The sequence below is a fragment of the Chelonia mydas genome, chromosome 5, assembly GCF_015237465.2.
Source record: "Chelonia mydas isolate rCheMyd1 chromosome 5, rCheMyd1.pri.v2, whole genome shotgun sequence".
Lineage (NCBI taxonomy): Eukaryota > Metazoa > Chordata > Testudines > Cheloniidae > Chelonia > Chelonia mydas.
The window spans coordinates 16177792-16192946 of record NC_051245.2 but is presented as its reverse complement, the minus strand read 5'-3'; the positions used below and the strand labels follow the sequence as shown (position 1 = coordinate 16192946).

General features: G+C 45.5%; 1 protein-coding gene across 1 annotated transcript in view; it reads right to left on the bottom strand.

Moving 5' to 3' along the window:
- Positions 1-15127, bottom strand: part of MAPK4 (mitogen-activated protein kinase 4) — a 153314-nt gene extending 138187 nt beyond the window's left edge. Inside the window, exon 1 of the mRNA XM_043547311.1 lies at positions 14967-15127. The gene's annotated coding sequence lies outside the window, so the exon portion shown is untranslated. The remainder of the gene's footprint in view (positions 1-14966) is intronic.
- Between the last annotated feature and the right edge of the window lie 28 nt (positions 15128-15155).

Below are 15155 nucleotides of genomic sequence, written 5' to 3'. Positions count from 1 at the left end.
AGGAACCTAAACACCTTTCAGGATCTGAGCCACTGTTACGAGTGCTGTCAAGTGCCAGTGGCAATGGGAGCATAATACATGGTGTGACGATGCTGCAATTAGACACCCACGGCTGGCTCGGGCTCATGAGCTGTTTAATTGCCGTGTAGATGTTGCAGTTCGGGCTGCAGCGTGAGCTCTGGGACCCTCCCACCTCGCAGAGTCCTGGAGCCCGGGCTCCTTCTAAGCTCAAACGTCCACACTGCAATTAAACAGCCCCTTGGCCCAAGCCCCACAAGCCCAAGTCAGCCAGCAGGCCAGCCGTGGGTTTTTAACTGCAGTGGGAGACACACCTGAAGACTGTAGTTAGCGGTGGATAGGCAGGAGCAAACATAGAAGCCCACAAAAGGTAAGTGAAGGACATAATATGATATATTGCCAAAGCATTCACTATTGGAAGATCCAGCCAGCTAAAGGGTTGTCACCCAGATACTCTGGGGAGGAGGGCCTTATAGTATCTAGATAGACAGACAGGAAAACGATTATTTTTAACATTTCTATTTATTCAAGCTACATCTGTCTAACTTAAATTTAAGATAGGCACCTACCAGTGTATTATCTAAGTGCTGACTTAAACTATATCATGTGTTTACATCATATTCACTTCAGTGGAGGTCAGTAAAAGCTGGGCATTTGCCACATGCAGCATTAAACAGAGCAAATCACATACTCTCAAGTCAGAATGATTTATGACTAAAAACAAAACAAATAAAACCTAGAACTAACAGAACTGCTTCTGAGAGAGAGAGAGGGTGCTCCCTCTATAAAACAGCCTTCTCGACTCCCTCAGCAGACCGAAAGAATCATATGTGACGGTACAGTGCATAAGAAACAGAATCATAACACCTCCCATTCAGTCACATAGCTGTATATGCCTCATGTAATAGCAGTTGGCTTACAGAGCTATTTGCAATATTTCCCATTCTAGTTATAGGAAACATCACAATAAAAGGTAATAGCAACCCACATATGGTTGTGTATCCAGTTTTTTTAAATATCACCCTCTATACCACACTGAGCTGGATGATAGTGTTTCACTGCATTGAGAATACTGTCAGAGAAAAACTGACAGACAGAGCAGGAACAAGAAGAGGGGTCATGGAGTAAGGCAAACTGAACTCAGTTTGGTTCTACGTGGACGTGGCCGTATATGTCAAAGCTATTTACAAAACCAGAGAGATACAATGACAGAGAATGTTTGTTTATCATGGCTTCTCTGGCACCAATCCCAAGATGTAGGCACCTCATATCTAGACTTGGCAAAATTCAATTTTTTTTAATAGTTTCAAAGAATAATATCAATGGTTATTTTTAAAATATTCTAATTTTTATCTATTTAAATTTTCACAGTTGAGCAAAATTACGGGTTTTAAGCATTTTTTAATTTATTTACATTTTCATTCAATTTTATGGGGATGGGGGAAATCAGACAATTTATTTAATGAATTGTCATTGAGATTCAAAAAGTTGAAGTCTTAAAACCATTAAGATACAAATTGTTATCGTCGCATCCAAAATATACAAAGTAAATAGCCTTAAATCAAATTCTAATAAGTTATCAAACAGCATTTTTCTTACTTTGCCTAGCTGTAAATTTCAATTCTTATCAATGGAAATATGTTGTCATCTGTCTGTGTGTATGGTGAAATCGATGTCAACTGACATTTACCAATAAAAAAAAAAAAAAAAATCTAATCCTTCCTAGCCCACTCATATCTTTTAAAAAATACTCACACAATGACAAAAATTATAGTCTCCAGTAAAAGTAATTCAGACTTTCAGGTACCCACCTACACCATTCTGCAGTTATTATACTGCCCACAAGATAATCAAAGCTCAAGACTCCAGCTGTGCCTTCCTAGGGCCTACAAACCCACTGCCAATACAGTCACCTCTTTCCCACAAAGAAACCCAGATGAGTTTAGCAGCATTCCTGGAAGGGTGAAGACAGCAAAATACTTGGGCAAGACAACATGAAATAAAACAGAGAAACTGGTCTGGACAAACCCCTAGAATTAAAAGAGAGCAAGAATAAATTAATTAAATAAATAAACAACACAAAACACCATAAACAGTTATAATAGAGTCCAAACCTGAAACTCAGGTACTCCTACAGGACCCAAATGTAATCTAGATTGTAATCCTTTAGGACAGGACCAGGACAATGATGCCATTGTGTGTGGCTAGGGAGCTACCCGAGGGGAGGGCAGGAGGAGTTGATGCCTCTGATCTCACTCAGGATTTTTGATAGAGTGGAAGCTTTAGTTTGCATCTGGAACACCATAAGAGCTCTGCCAGTTGAGGGAATACACTGGATCCATGCCCTTTCCAATCACTGCCCATCCCTCCTTTCCCAGCTGCGTGGGCCCCTCCACAAACCCTCACTGGTGGGCTTTCCACCTCAAGGCCCTACACATGGCCTTACAGCACCAGCAACCAGCATAAACCAGTGCTAGATCTAGTCCGTCTTGGCTCAGCAGTGCCAGAGAAGGCATAGCACTCTGCCCAGAGACTAGTACAGCCCTTCAAACTATAAAAATACCATGTATTAAGCAATAGACATAGGACACTCTGAAGCGAATAAGCACCAAGGAGAAGGCAGGGGAAGAGGAATCATTTTAGTTGGTCCCAGCAGACATAACCGGGAGCAATTTGAAGGAATATGGCAAAGGGTCAATATCAGAAAACAATTCTTAATAGTCTGTGCAGCCATCTTCCCGGGAAAGGAGTGGAAATCCCATCATTTGAGTCCTTTAAAGCTATGCTGGACAAAGCACTGTAGAATACAGACTGTAGGGAACAATTCTGCTAGATGACTGAATAGGACTTATCTCTGGTTTCTCTAGAGATAGCATTGAAAAGATCTGTGGGATGAAAGTTACTGGGTCAGCTCATCCCCTATAACATCAGTGACCTTCACCTGGAACTATAGGCACTGACTTATTTTTCCAGGTAGGCGCTCCACCCTGAGGCCACATCTCCACTCTGCCCCTTCCCCAGAGGCCCCGCCCTCACTCTGCCTCTTCCCACCCCTTGCTCACTCCTCTCAGCTCCCTCCCCTAAGGCCCCCCGGCCCACCTTCAGCTGGCTCCTCTCTATCCTCCTCTGCGTGCATCCCACCAGCCTCCAAACAGCTGACTGGTGGCCAGCTGTGGCTGGTGGGTGCTGAGCACCCCATATTTTTTTCCCCAAAGGTACTTCAGCCCCGAAGCACCCACAGAGTCGGTGCCTATGCCCAGAACAGTGGATTTTGTCAGTTTCACCTGGAAAACTGGATTTTTACATTTTTTTTTTAAATGGGGAGCGCCAATTCCTAACTAGAAATGAATGGGGAAGGAGGAGCAATTTGGAGGAACCCTTCCAAAAACAGCCTGATGAAAACGTTTTCTCTTTTGTCTGGTAAACATGCAGCTTCACAGCATCCTTGGAACTGTATCATTTCCCCCAAGCAAATCTTTAAAATAAATGAGAAATTGGCAAAAGATTAGGTGTGGAAGGAGTGAGGAATCTAAAGAACAGCTGGAGAGTGCTGATTGATGTCACATTGTCTCATATGCTGCCACTTCACATGGCAGTGCAACGAAGCAGTGACTGCCTTAATGAAAAAAGCCCTGAACAATACCCAGCCTTGAACAGCACAATCCCATATACTGAGAAGCTTATTTCATTTTCAGCTGTGGCTTTTGTGCACGTCCTCTGACCTCAGCCTCTACCTATAAAGTCCAATAGTCAGGTGTATCTATCACTGTGGCCCTGGGGGTTAGCAGAATCAGGGTGGGATTGTTGCTCATGTCTTAATTTCCATCTGCATCTTTGAGGGGTCATATTCATGTCATTAGAATATAAATAGGGCATGATTAAAACATGACATTCCATAGGAACTCCCATTAGCTAGCATCCTAGGAGGAGGATTGTCTTATGATTAAGGCACTAAAATGGGACTCTGGAGACCCGAGTTCAGTTCCCAATTTGTCTATAAACTCCCATGGACATCTCATTCAGTGGCTCAGTTCCCTGCCTGCAAAATAAAGAAGATGCTACCTCCACGTCTTGCAGTGGTGTTTTGAGGATAAATTCTTTACCAATAGTGAGGAACGTTTTTTCAGATACACAGGTTAGACAGACCTGCGTATAGGGACAATGGATTGGCCCTAAAACAATATGTTGTCTGCTGCTGTATCGTGGGAGGGCAGAAGGCAAAAAAAATCAACAGCCCACATTTCCGTGTGAAAGGTGCATGATGCTTATGACTCCATGGCTCACTAGAAAAGTTTCCCCATCTCCTCAGACATTTTCTGTTTGTACTCAAAATCAGAGAGTGCAGGAATGACATTTCTTCAGAATGATCAAAGCTGATAAGGAGATTGAACCAAAAAGCAATGAGGGAAACTGTATATAGCCCCAGGAGAAAAGAGAAAGATGGCAGGGATAGTATCATGGTACAGATCAATCTGCCACCAAAACAGGGACAGACAATGACAAATGGATATCTTCCACTGTTGTTTGCAGTGTTGTAATAATGTGGGTCCCAGGATTCAGGAGACAAGGTAGGTGAGGTAATATATTTTACCTTCTCTCAGAAGTTGGTCTAGTAAGAGGTATTACCTCATTCACCTTGTCTCTCTAATGAGAGATGGACAGAGGTTACGTAGTGCAGGCACACTAAGTTCTGTGTTAGGCTGACTGGGCCTACTTCCAGCAGATATCCTTGGGTCCCATCTATTTTTTTCCTCTTTGGCAATACTTGCACATTAGAAACCGATGTGCCAATAAGATACTTTGCTTGGCAGAATTAGATTTGTCTTTTTTTCTTCATAATTTCAGATCAATTTTGATTGTAAGCATTTTTTATTTATTTTGATTTCCTCAATTATGCAAAATTATGGGTTTTAAGTGGGCTGTCAAGCGATTAAAAAAATTAATCGTGCTGTTAAACAATAATAGAAGACTATTTATTTAAATATTTGTGGATGTTTTCTACATTTTCAGATATCTTGATTTCAATTACAACACAGAATACAAAGAGTACAGTGCTCCCTTTATATTTATTTTTTATTACAAATATTTGCACTGTAAAATGATAAAAGTATTTTTCAATTCAGAAAAACATCCAAAAATATTAAATAAATTTCAATTGGTATTCTATTGTTTAATAGTGCAATTAATCGTGATTAATTTTTTTTAGTTAATCGCATGAGTTAACTGCAATTAATCGACAGCCCTAGTTTTAAGCTTTTTATTTTTATCAATTAGACTTTTCACAACTGCAGAAATTAACGGGCGAGTGGCAGACAATTATTTAATGACAGTAGATACTAAGAATCAGAAAGTTTAAGTGTTATTTGTAACATGCCTAAATCACATAACTTTGTCCATAACGTCTTCAGTTCCCACCGCTAGGAGGTTTGAGCTAATAAATAAATAAAATATCTCGGGCCTTTTATTGCAGGTACTGGAATTAATAATTATTTGCTAGAACCAGCAGATGTTTTCAGATTTCAAAAGCTCTCCAGGGGCAGCAGGTGGAGCCCCCTTTCGAGGAGACTAGCCCCAGCGCTGCCCCTTCTGCCCACCCCTCCCCTCAGCCAGAGGAGCCCCAAGCAGGCCAGAGCCCCAAGCCTCGCCTCCCCTCCCCAGACTCCAAGCTGCCCAGAGAAAAGTGTGTGTTTCTTTTCTCCGGAAGATGCTTTTGCTATGCCCCATGCAGGTTCCGGGGTGGCTGAAGAGGTGGTAGTACATACCGCCTCCTCAGCCACCCCGGAACCTGCATGGGGCATAATAAATCAAACTTCCCTCCAAAACCCCCCAATAGGGGGTGCAGAGGCCACGGCAGTGCCAGAGGAGTCTGAGCCTCCCCTGGCCTATACCACCTGCTGCCCATGAAGCTCTCCAAATTTAAGCTTATATCCTTTTTGTAGTACAAAATGTTGAGCTGCCGAAGTCGGTCTTTGAGAGGTGCATGCGATATTTGTCTTGACCTTTTCTGAACAAACTCAATGATTTTGCCATAGGCACTGAATTTACGGGCACTGCAAGTGCACGCAATGCCACACTGGACATGACAGGCAATGACTGGGTTTCGACCTCTCCAGTTAGGCTGTCATCATGAGGCACTTCATACTCTATGTACGAATCAAAACTGTGCTTGAACTCTTCTGCCTTGCAAGGGAAAATATGCAGACTATTTTCATAGTCGCTAAAGTTGTGAGAAATCTGAGGTGTGACAAATGGATCAAACACTTGACAGTTCGCAAAAAGAGATCCAGCTCCTTAGAGTCTGTCTGGTACATTCCAGGTTATAGCTGCCTTCAGTTTGCTTTGAAATTCTGATGAGAAAGTATGCATTGCAGATGAAAGGAATTGCCTTTTGGAGCCCACTGACCTGAGTTCCACTTCTTTTAGGCATTAAGGTACATCAGCAGGAACTTGTAAGTCATAGGTAAGCAGCATATCAAGGCAATGTATGAAGGGTGTATTCGATTCCATTTGCAAATGAACACTGTAGATTTCCCCCCACCCTCCAAAAAAATACACAAAGACAAGATAACTTGCAGTACAGTTCTTGCTGATTTCCATCATCCTTGACCACCTGATATAGTTTCATTGCCTTCTTTGAGGTGAATCCTACCGCTTCTTCAATAAGAAAGTCCATCACACTGTCCCAATGCACATGAATGATTTTGTTGCCTTGACCCAGGAAAACTAACACAACAGCACAACATGAGAGGGCGCATGCTCACGTTGTTGAAAGGTAACTTTAAAAGACCCCTTGCCTGTTGGCATGTTTAAATTTCACTAGAAAATGTACCGCAAATTTGTTCATGTTGTAGAATGCATCAGGGTTGATCGCATGATCAATGGCTATACGCAGAAGATAAGCAATGCATGGAATGTGCAGTGGATGTGGATATATTTCTTTCAAGTCCTTTACTAAGCGTGGCATGTATATTGTGGAGTCATTGTTGACTGACACACAGTATTCCCATGCTTGGCTGTATTCTCACAACACAAATTGAATCCAAATTGACATGACCCCTGCATTGCACTAAACAACAATAGAACATTTCAACAGAATTGTATTCATGGATTTATTTTTGTCACTGTAGAACACTGCAAGCATCTTAATTGCTGGCGGTCTGGAAAACTCTGGGTTTAATCAATTACTAAAGAGAATTTCCGACCATTCAAAAGATCCTTTATTGTAGCTTGGTGGTGAGCAAAAAACTTCAGGTGGGTATTTTTCTTCCAGCTATTGATGTTCCGGGCAAGTGCACGTTGCTAGCGCATACTTGTGAAGCAGAGCTAATAAAAAGCTCCAACCCCATGGGCAGTATTCATTGGAATTGGCTCAAAGCACAATACACGTACCAGATCGTGTGGAAAATCTGCAGCTTCTTCCTTCTCTCATTCTTCCTAAATAGGATTCTATCAAAGCCTGGCTTACCTTTGCTTGACTCTCTTTTACTGTCAAATGAGATCTACTGTTTAGATGATCAGCAATACTATTGATCTTTCCAGAGATTTCTGTTTTACCAACTTTGCAGCACAAAATGTCCTTATCTCCCTTTCCAGACTTATTCACAGGTTTAAATTGGAGGTCAGGCTATTCACTAAAATATTCCTCTAGGGCAGTGGGTTCCACTTGTTCAGGGAAAGTCCCTGGCGGACCAGGCCGGTTTGTTTACCTGCCGCATCCGCAGGTTCGGCCGATCGCGGCACCCAGTGGCCGTGGTTCGCTGCTCCAGGCCAATGGGAGCTGCTGGAAGTGGCAGCCGGTACGTCCCTCGGCCCGCGCCACTTCCAGCAGCTCCCATTGGCCTGGACAATGAACCGCAGCCACTGGGAGCTGCGATCGGCCGAACCTGTGAACGCAGCAGATAAACAAACCGGCCCGGCCCAACAGGGGCTTTCCCTGCACAAGCGGTGGAACAAGTTTGGGAACCACTGCTCTAGGGTTTTCCTTTTGTGACTTGTTACTAACATAAAACAACAAACTTGGCCTCCCCTACTATACTAGTGCAATTGAGGCCACACCACAAACGTAACTGCATTCATGTTCTTTCTGAACTTCGATCCCAGAGCACTGTTGTGTTCATCAATCGGATCTGCAGCTCCAATACTGTTTGGCAGCCACTGTTGCCCTTTGTTACTTGGTTGCCACTGTTCCAGTCCCGCTAAGTGCTCCTATCCCAGCCAGGAAGGTGCGTGCTGGGACCACTACAAGGAGGATGAGTCCCTGGCTATGGGGGAGGTCACTCCGTTGCTGAACAGCTCTGGCCCGGGAGCAGCAGATGGACCCCAGTACTTCTGGCTGATGAATGAGTGAACGGGGACATGGCAGCTGGGCTGCAGAGGGCTCCCTGCACAGCTGAGGGGCCAGGATACCAGATTCCTGCAGGCACTAGGTCAGGGGGAGGCTGTGCTTACCTACTACTATCCAAGGATTTTTTTTTTTGTCAATTGCTGCGTATCACGTGAAATTGACGCTTACCAACGACTAACGATTTAGCATCCTTCCAAGCCTAATGAGAAAGAAAAGGTTAAGGGGTGATTTGATTACAGTCTATAAGTACACGAGGAACAAATATCTAATAATGAGCTCTTCAATCAAACAGAGAAAGGTTTAACACAATCCAATGGTTGGAAATTGAAGCTAGACAAATTCAGGTTAGAAATAAGGTGCAAATTTTTAATGCTGAGAGTAATTAACCATTGGAACAATTTAACAAAGGCTGTGGTGGATTCTCCATCACTGTCAATGGTTTAATCAAGATTGGATGTGTTTCTAAAAGATCTGCACTAGGAAATATTTTTGGGAAGTTCTATGGCCTGTGTTATATAGGAGATCAGACATGCTCACAATGGGCCCTTCTGGCTTAGGACTCTATATTATTGCAGTGCATTGTGTCTGCAGGTGTTTAGGTGCAGAGGGACATAGGTTCGTAACGAAAACTGTCCAAAACGTGAAACCAGACAAAATTCACCTGGGTTTATTACAAACCCAACAGGCAGGCCGTGCTCACCAGGCTCTCTCTGACTTGTCAACAATCCTCAAAAGAACGGCCATACTGGGTCAGACCAAAGGTACATCTAGCCCAGTATCCTGTCTTCCAAAAGTGGCCAATGCCAGGTGCCCCAGAGGGAATGAACAGAACAGGTAATCATCAAGTGAGCCATCCCCTGTTGCTCATTCCCAGCTTCTGGCAAACTGAGGCTAGGGACACCATCCCTGCCCATCCTGGCTAATAGCCACTGATGGACCTATCACCCATGAATTTAGCTAGTTCCTTTTTGAACCCTGTTATAGTCTTGGCCTTCACAACAAGGAGTTCCACAGGCTGACTGTGCGTTGTGTGAAAAAAATACTTCCTTTTGTTTGTTTTAAACCTGCTGCCTATTAATTTCATTTGGTGGCCCCTAGTTCTTGTGTTAGGGGAGGAGTAAATAACATTTCCTTATTTATTTTCTCCACACCAATCATGATTTTATAGACCTCTATCATATCCCCCATTAGTCGGCTCTTTTCCAAGATGAAAAGTCCCAGCCTTACTAATCTCTCCTCATAAGGCAGCCACTCCATAACCCTAATAATTTTTGTTGCCCTTTTCTGAACCTTTTCCAAGTCCAGTATATCTTTTTTGAGATGGGACGGGCACATCTGCACCCAGTATTCAAGATGTGGGCATACCATGGATTTATATAGAGGCAATATGATATTTTCTGTCTTATTATCTATCCCTTTCCTAACGGTTCCCAACATTCTGTCTGCTTTTTTGACTGCCGCTGCACATTGGGTGGATGTTTTCAGAGAACTATCCACAATGACTCCAAGATCTCTTTCTTGAGTGGTAACAGCTAATTTAGACCCCATCATTTTATATGTATAGTTGGGATTATGTTTTCCAATGTGTATTACTCTGCATTTGTCAACACTGAATTTCATCTGCCACTTTGTTGCCCAGTCACCCTGTTTTGAGAGATCCTTTTGTAGCTCTTCACAGTCTGCCTGGGACCTATCTTGAGTAGTTTTGTATCATCTGCAAATTTTGCCACCTCACTGTTTATCCCTTTTTCCAGATCATTTATGAATATGTTGAATAGGACTGGTCCCAGTACTCCTTGGGAACACCACTATTTACCTCTCTCCATTCTGAAAACTGACCATTTATTCCTACCCTTCGTTTCCTATCTTTTAACCAGTTACCGATCCATGAGAGAACCTTCCCTCTTATCCCATGACTGCTTACTTTCCTTAACAGCCTTTGGTGAGGGACCTTGTCAAACGCTTTTGAAAATCTAAATACACTTTATCCACTAGGTCCCCCTTGACAACATGCTTGTTGACCCCCTCAAAGAATTCTTGTAGATTGGAGAAGTATGATTTCCCTTTACAAAAAACATATTGAGTATTCCCCCAACAAATTATGTTCATCTACATGTCTGACAATTTTGTTCTTTATTATAGTTTCAACCAGTTCAATCCTCAGCCACATTACAAACAAGCCTGGGTTTCAGGAATGGTTTCAGGGTAGGAGCCATGCAAAGCTCCGTGGTTTCCACCCAAAATCCACTGAAAACTTGTCACTTTAGGCTGAATTTTGCTTTGAGTTTCCAGATTTGTCAAATGCAGAAACTCAGAGTGAATACCAGGAAGAAGGAAAGGACTGTTGAACCCCCTGTTATCTGAAATAACCCTGCTTCAGATACCTCTCTTCATAACATCCATCCCACAGCCTCCAGAAAGACATGCCCTCTCACTACATAAATCATACATGTACTGTGGAGACTTCAGAACTCTACTCAGATACACTCAGAAAAGGCCCAGTCTAGTCAAACAAGCATGGGACTAGGTACCAGAAGTTCTAGGACAGAGGTTCTCAAACTTCTTTGCTGCACCACCACCACTCCCTTCAGAGATTCATGCCCCATATGCACAACCCACTCTTTTTCTCCTCCTCTCCCCTCCCCAATCAGACCCTTGCCCAAGCCCCCTGCTCTGCTCCCCCCAAACTCCCTTGCTCCCACTCTCCCATGTTGCCTGATCTATTGATTAGGTATCAATTACACGGGCCATTTAAAACATTTAAAATTCCCAATTAACACTCCAATATTTGGCAGGTTTTTGTCCCAAGATTGGGCCGAGTATTGTCAGAATTACTGTTCAGGTGGGAGCCCCAATGTACACAGCAGTGACCACAACACTCACACTCAGGAAAAAAAAACATTTGAGGTTGCAGAATTTGTATTATTACTGTGATTAGTCCTATAAATAAACAATCCAAAGAAGTAAGACGAAGTAATACAATCCTGTAGTTATGTCCAGCACCATTACATGTGTATGCTTGCTCTATCCTTATGGAGGACTAGAAGGGTTGAGACAGATCCTTTATAGACCATCATCCAAATTCATGAGTGACTCCTCCCTTCTTCACCATATTTCACCCTCATAACATTGGGGTACCCTTATCCTTCAGATTAGTATATTAATTAGTTTAAACTCATTAGCATATACATAAAAGTTAGTTACCATAGCTACCTGCTGTTAGGCATCTGCTGATATTTACCCACAAAATATCTTGCGGTTACCTGTCAGTAGTTTTATGCTTAGTTTCAGCTTTTTCCAATATTGCAAAACAAGCAAAACAAAGTCTTATGTCATCTTGTGACTTAAGGTCACTACTAGTTTACTTACTTATGCTAACACTATACAGCAACTTACTTCCTCTAAGGCTGCAGGGGCTTACTCTTATGCTAAACACTTAAACTAGTTCTTATAGCAGGGTGGGCAAACTTTTTGGCCCGAGGACCACATCGGGGTGCAAAACCATATGGAGGGCTGGGTAGGGAAGGCTGTGCACATGTCCCCAAACAGCCTGACCCCCATCTGACCACTCCCACTTCCTGCCCCCTGACTGCCCCCTTCAGAACTCCCCCCCCCATCCAACCCCCTCCCCCCCCCACACCTTGTCCCTGACCACCCCCTCCCGGGACCTCCACCCCCTCACCACACCCCGGGACACCATCCCCTATTTAAACCCCCCTGCTCCCCATCCCCTACCCCCCCAGAACCTCTGCCCCATCCAACTGCCCCCTGCCCCGACTGCTCCTTAACCAACTCCCAGCCCCAGCCCCCTTACCATGCTGCTCAGAGCATGTCTGGCAGCCGTGCCGCCCAGCCAGAGCTAGACACGCCGCTGCTCTGCCCTGCTGCCAGAGTGCTGGCAGCATGGCGGCGGCATGACTGCAGGGGAGCGGGGACAGCGGGGCAGGAGGGCCGGGGTAGCCTCCACGGCAGGGAGCTCAGGGGCCAGGCAGGACAGTCCCGCAGACTGGATGTGGCCTGCGGGCCATAATTTGCCCACCTCTGTCTTATAGGCCTGGACCTATAGGTATCTTGCATTTCTGCATTCTTATTCTTTTCTTTTCCCTTATAACCAACATGTGGGCTACGGGGGTTACACCCAGCCTGCTGCACCCCCTCCCTCCCCGTGGTGGGCCACGATGCCTACCAGGGTGTGCCTGCTGACTCCACTCTGCTGCTGCTGCCCAGATCGTGCTGCCTGATACCACCAGCCCAGTATCCGGGGCTCAGGCAGAGCAGGGTGTGAAGTGGGAGGGGTTGGGCAGTAACAGGCTCTGGAAGGGAGTGGCCTAACTCTCCAAACCCCCCCCCCCCCACGGGCCTTACTTCCACACCAGACCAGTAACAGTCACTGCAGGGGGTGGGCTTGCTCTCCAACCCCTTCCCCCTGGGACCTCCACATGCATGCTGGCTGCTGGCATTGCCTCCCCACAGGCAGGGGCACTGTCTCCACCATCTCCCCCCGATAAACTGTGAGAATGTGCTACTTCACATCAGGTCCTCACGCCCCCCTGATAAACTCATTGCCACCCCTGAGTGGGGAGGTGCCCTCCCGTTTGAAAAACTATGTTCTAGAAGCTCTAATCCCAACCCTGCCAATGACTTACCACATAGCCTCGAACAAGCTTCTTCATCTCCCCAAAGCCATTGCTTCCCCGCCTCATGAATGAGGTTTCTCATACTGACCTGTCACAGGGTCTTGTCATTTAACTGATATTCATACAATGCTTTGAAAGTGTGAAGTGCTGCTCATAATTAATAAGCGGCCAGGAACTTTCATGAAGGGCAGCAGCAGAAATCAGCTCCATGTTGTAAGTCACTGATGAGGATTTATTTAAGAGGATCCGATCATTAGTTTTACACATCCAGAGACACGGCAAAGAGGAGGAGGTGTAAAAGACTAAGCCTAGTATTATCAAACAACACTACGGTTACGTCACTTATCTGACTGTCAGGCACCTGTAACTCCCTGTAAAAAACAAATCACCCAATTTATTTCGGTATCTAATTTTAAGCACCCAAATTGACCAAAAGTATGCCTTAGCTATAATCATGTTTTGCTCCAGAGCCCAGAACCACCACTGGAATTTATTAGATAGATAGATCATAGTAGGTCATCTCTTCCATCCCATCAGTACACGGTTGTTCCCAGGAGTACAGAGAATACTTGACACCCAACACCTTTCAGGTGCAGATGGCTGACAGTTTGAGTCCTTCACTGGGGCAATGAAGAGCCATAATAGTAACCGTGTACAGCTATGAACTGGTGGATCACTTACACCACATCATAGTTCAGCATCCGTTACTCTAAAAATGTGCCTTTCCTACACAGCCAGAGAAGTACTAAAGCGCCTGCAAATGAAATGTCTGAGGTAATGCTACACTCACAAAGTCACCGTTCATTCATGCACACACCATTTAGACATTTGCCAGTCAAGCAAACAGGAGTATTCATACTCTTTAGTGTATGCAAGGAACCACAAAAGGCCTGATTCTCTACACACTTACAGCAGTGTAAGTCAGGAGTAACTCCACTGAATTCAGTGGAGTTAACTGAGTTATGGAAGAGAGGAATTGAGGGGATGACAGCCCACAGAAAGGGATGACAGCCCACAGAAGAATTAGAAGCAGAGTATAAGAAATATTATAATAGAGGGATGTGGTGCCAATAGACTCATCATCATCATTCCCCGACAAGCCTTTTAAAAGCCATCCTCACGTCAATGCCTCTCGCAAGATAACATGCTTAAAGACACCAGTTATCACCTCCCTTAGCCACTACAGCACATTGTACAGGTGCTCTGATGCTATTTTTGCCTTCTGTTAGCAGCAGCATTTGTAACTAGAGCAGGAACACGAGAAATGTATTTAGGATTTCCATGGAACAAACAGAGCTTGTGAAAATGATGGGGCCCTTCTCCCCTAACATGCCAGGCCATGCCCCCAGCACACACTCCCCCCATCCAGCCTCTCCTGCGCTGCACCCCACAGGCCAAGGAGTGGGCTCCGAGTCCTTTCTCCCTGGGGAATGGGAAATACCACCTCTCCACAGAGACCACTGTTCACACAGCCAGATAGCACGTCTCCAGTGTAGCACGGGGGGAGGGGGGGAGGACCGACTGGACTATTTGCCCCCACAAAGTGATAAATACAGCAGCTCCATCACCCCACCATCGCACTGGGGCAGGGGAGGGACTACAGCGCTGCATTGTAGAGACCCCACCAGGGAAACTCATGTCATCATCCTTGCTTAGCTCTCTCCCCATCTCCACTCCTGTCCTGGGGGGGGGGGGGGCAGGCCAGAGGCATGAAAGCCAGAGAAGGTCCGCTTCCCACCTAGCATTGAACCCCGAAGAGGGCTAGAATCAAAGGGCTCCAGGAGCAAGCGAGCTAGACTCAGGTGCTGGGGAACAGCGCGAGCTCCTGCGGATTCCCCCCCTCCCGCGGCTGGAGGGGCTGCCTGTGGTCGCCTCTTTCATTACTGCGGGAGGGGCAGCCCCTCAGCCCGCGCCCGCCCGGTGCCTTCCGCTACCTGGGGAAGCACATCCCTGGCACAGGCACTTACCCATGGAGAGAGAAGCACCCGCCGCGAGCCCAGCCGGGAGCGCGCCTCCTCGGGCGGGGCTCGCCTCGCTCCTGCCCCTCCGTCCGCAGAGCGAGCCCGAGCAACCCGGCACATCTGCCCCGCTCAGCCCCCGCAGCTCTGCCTCCCGGGGCCCCGCCCACCGCCTGACGTCAGGGCAGGCCTGTCCGT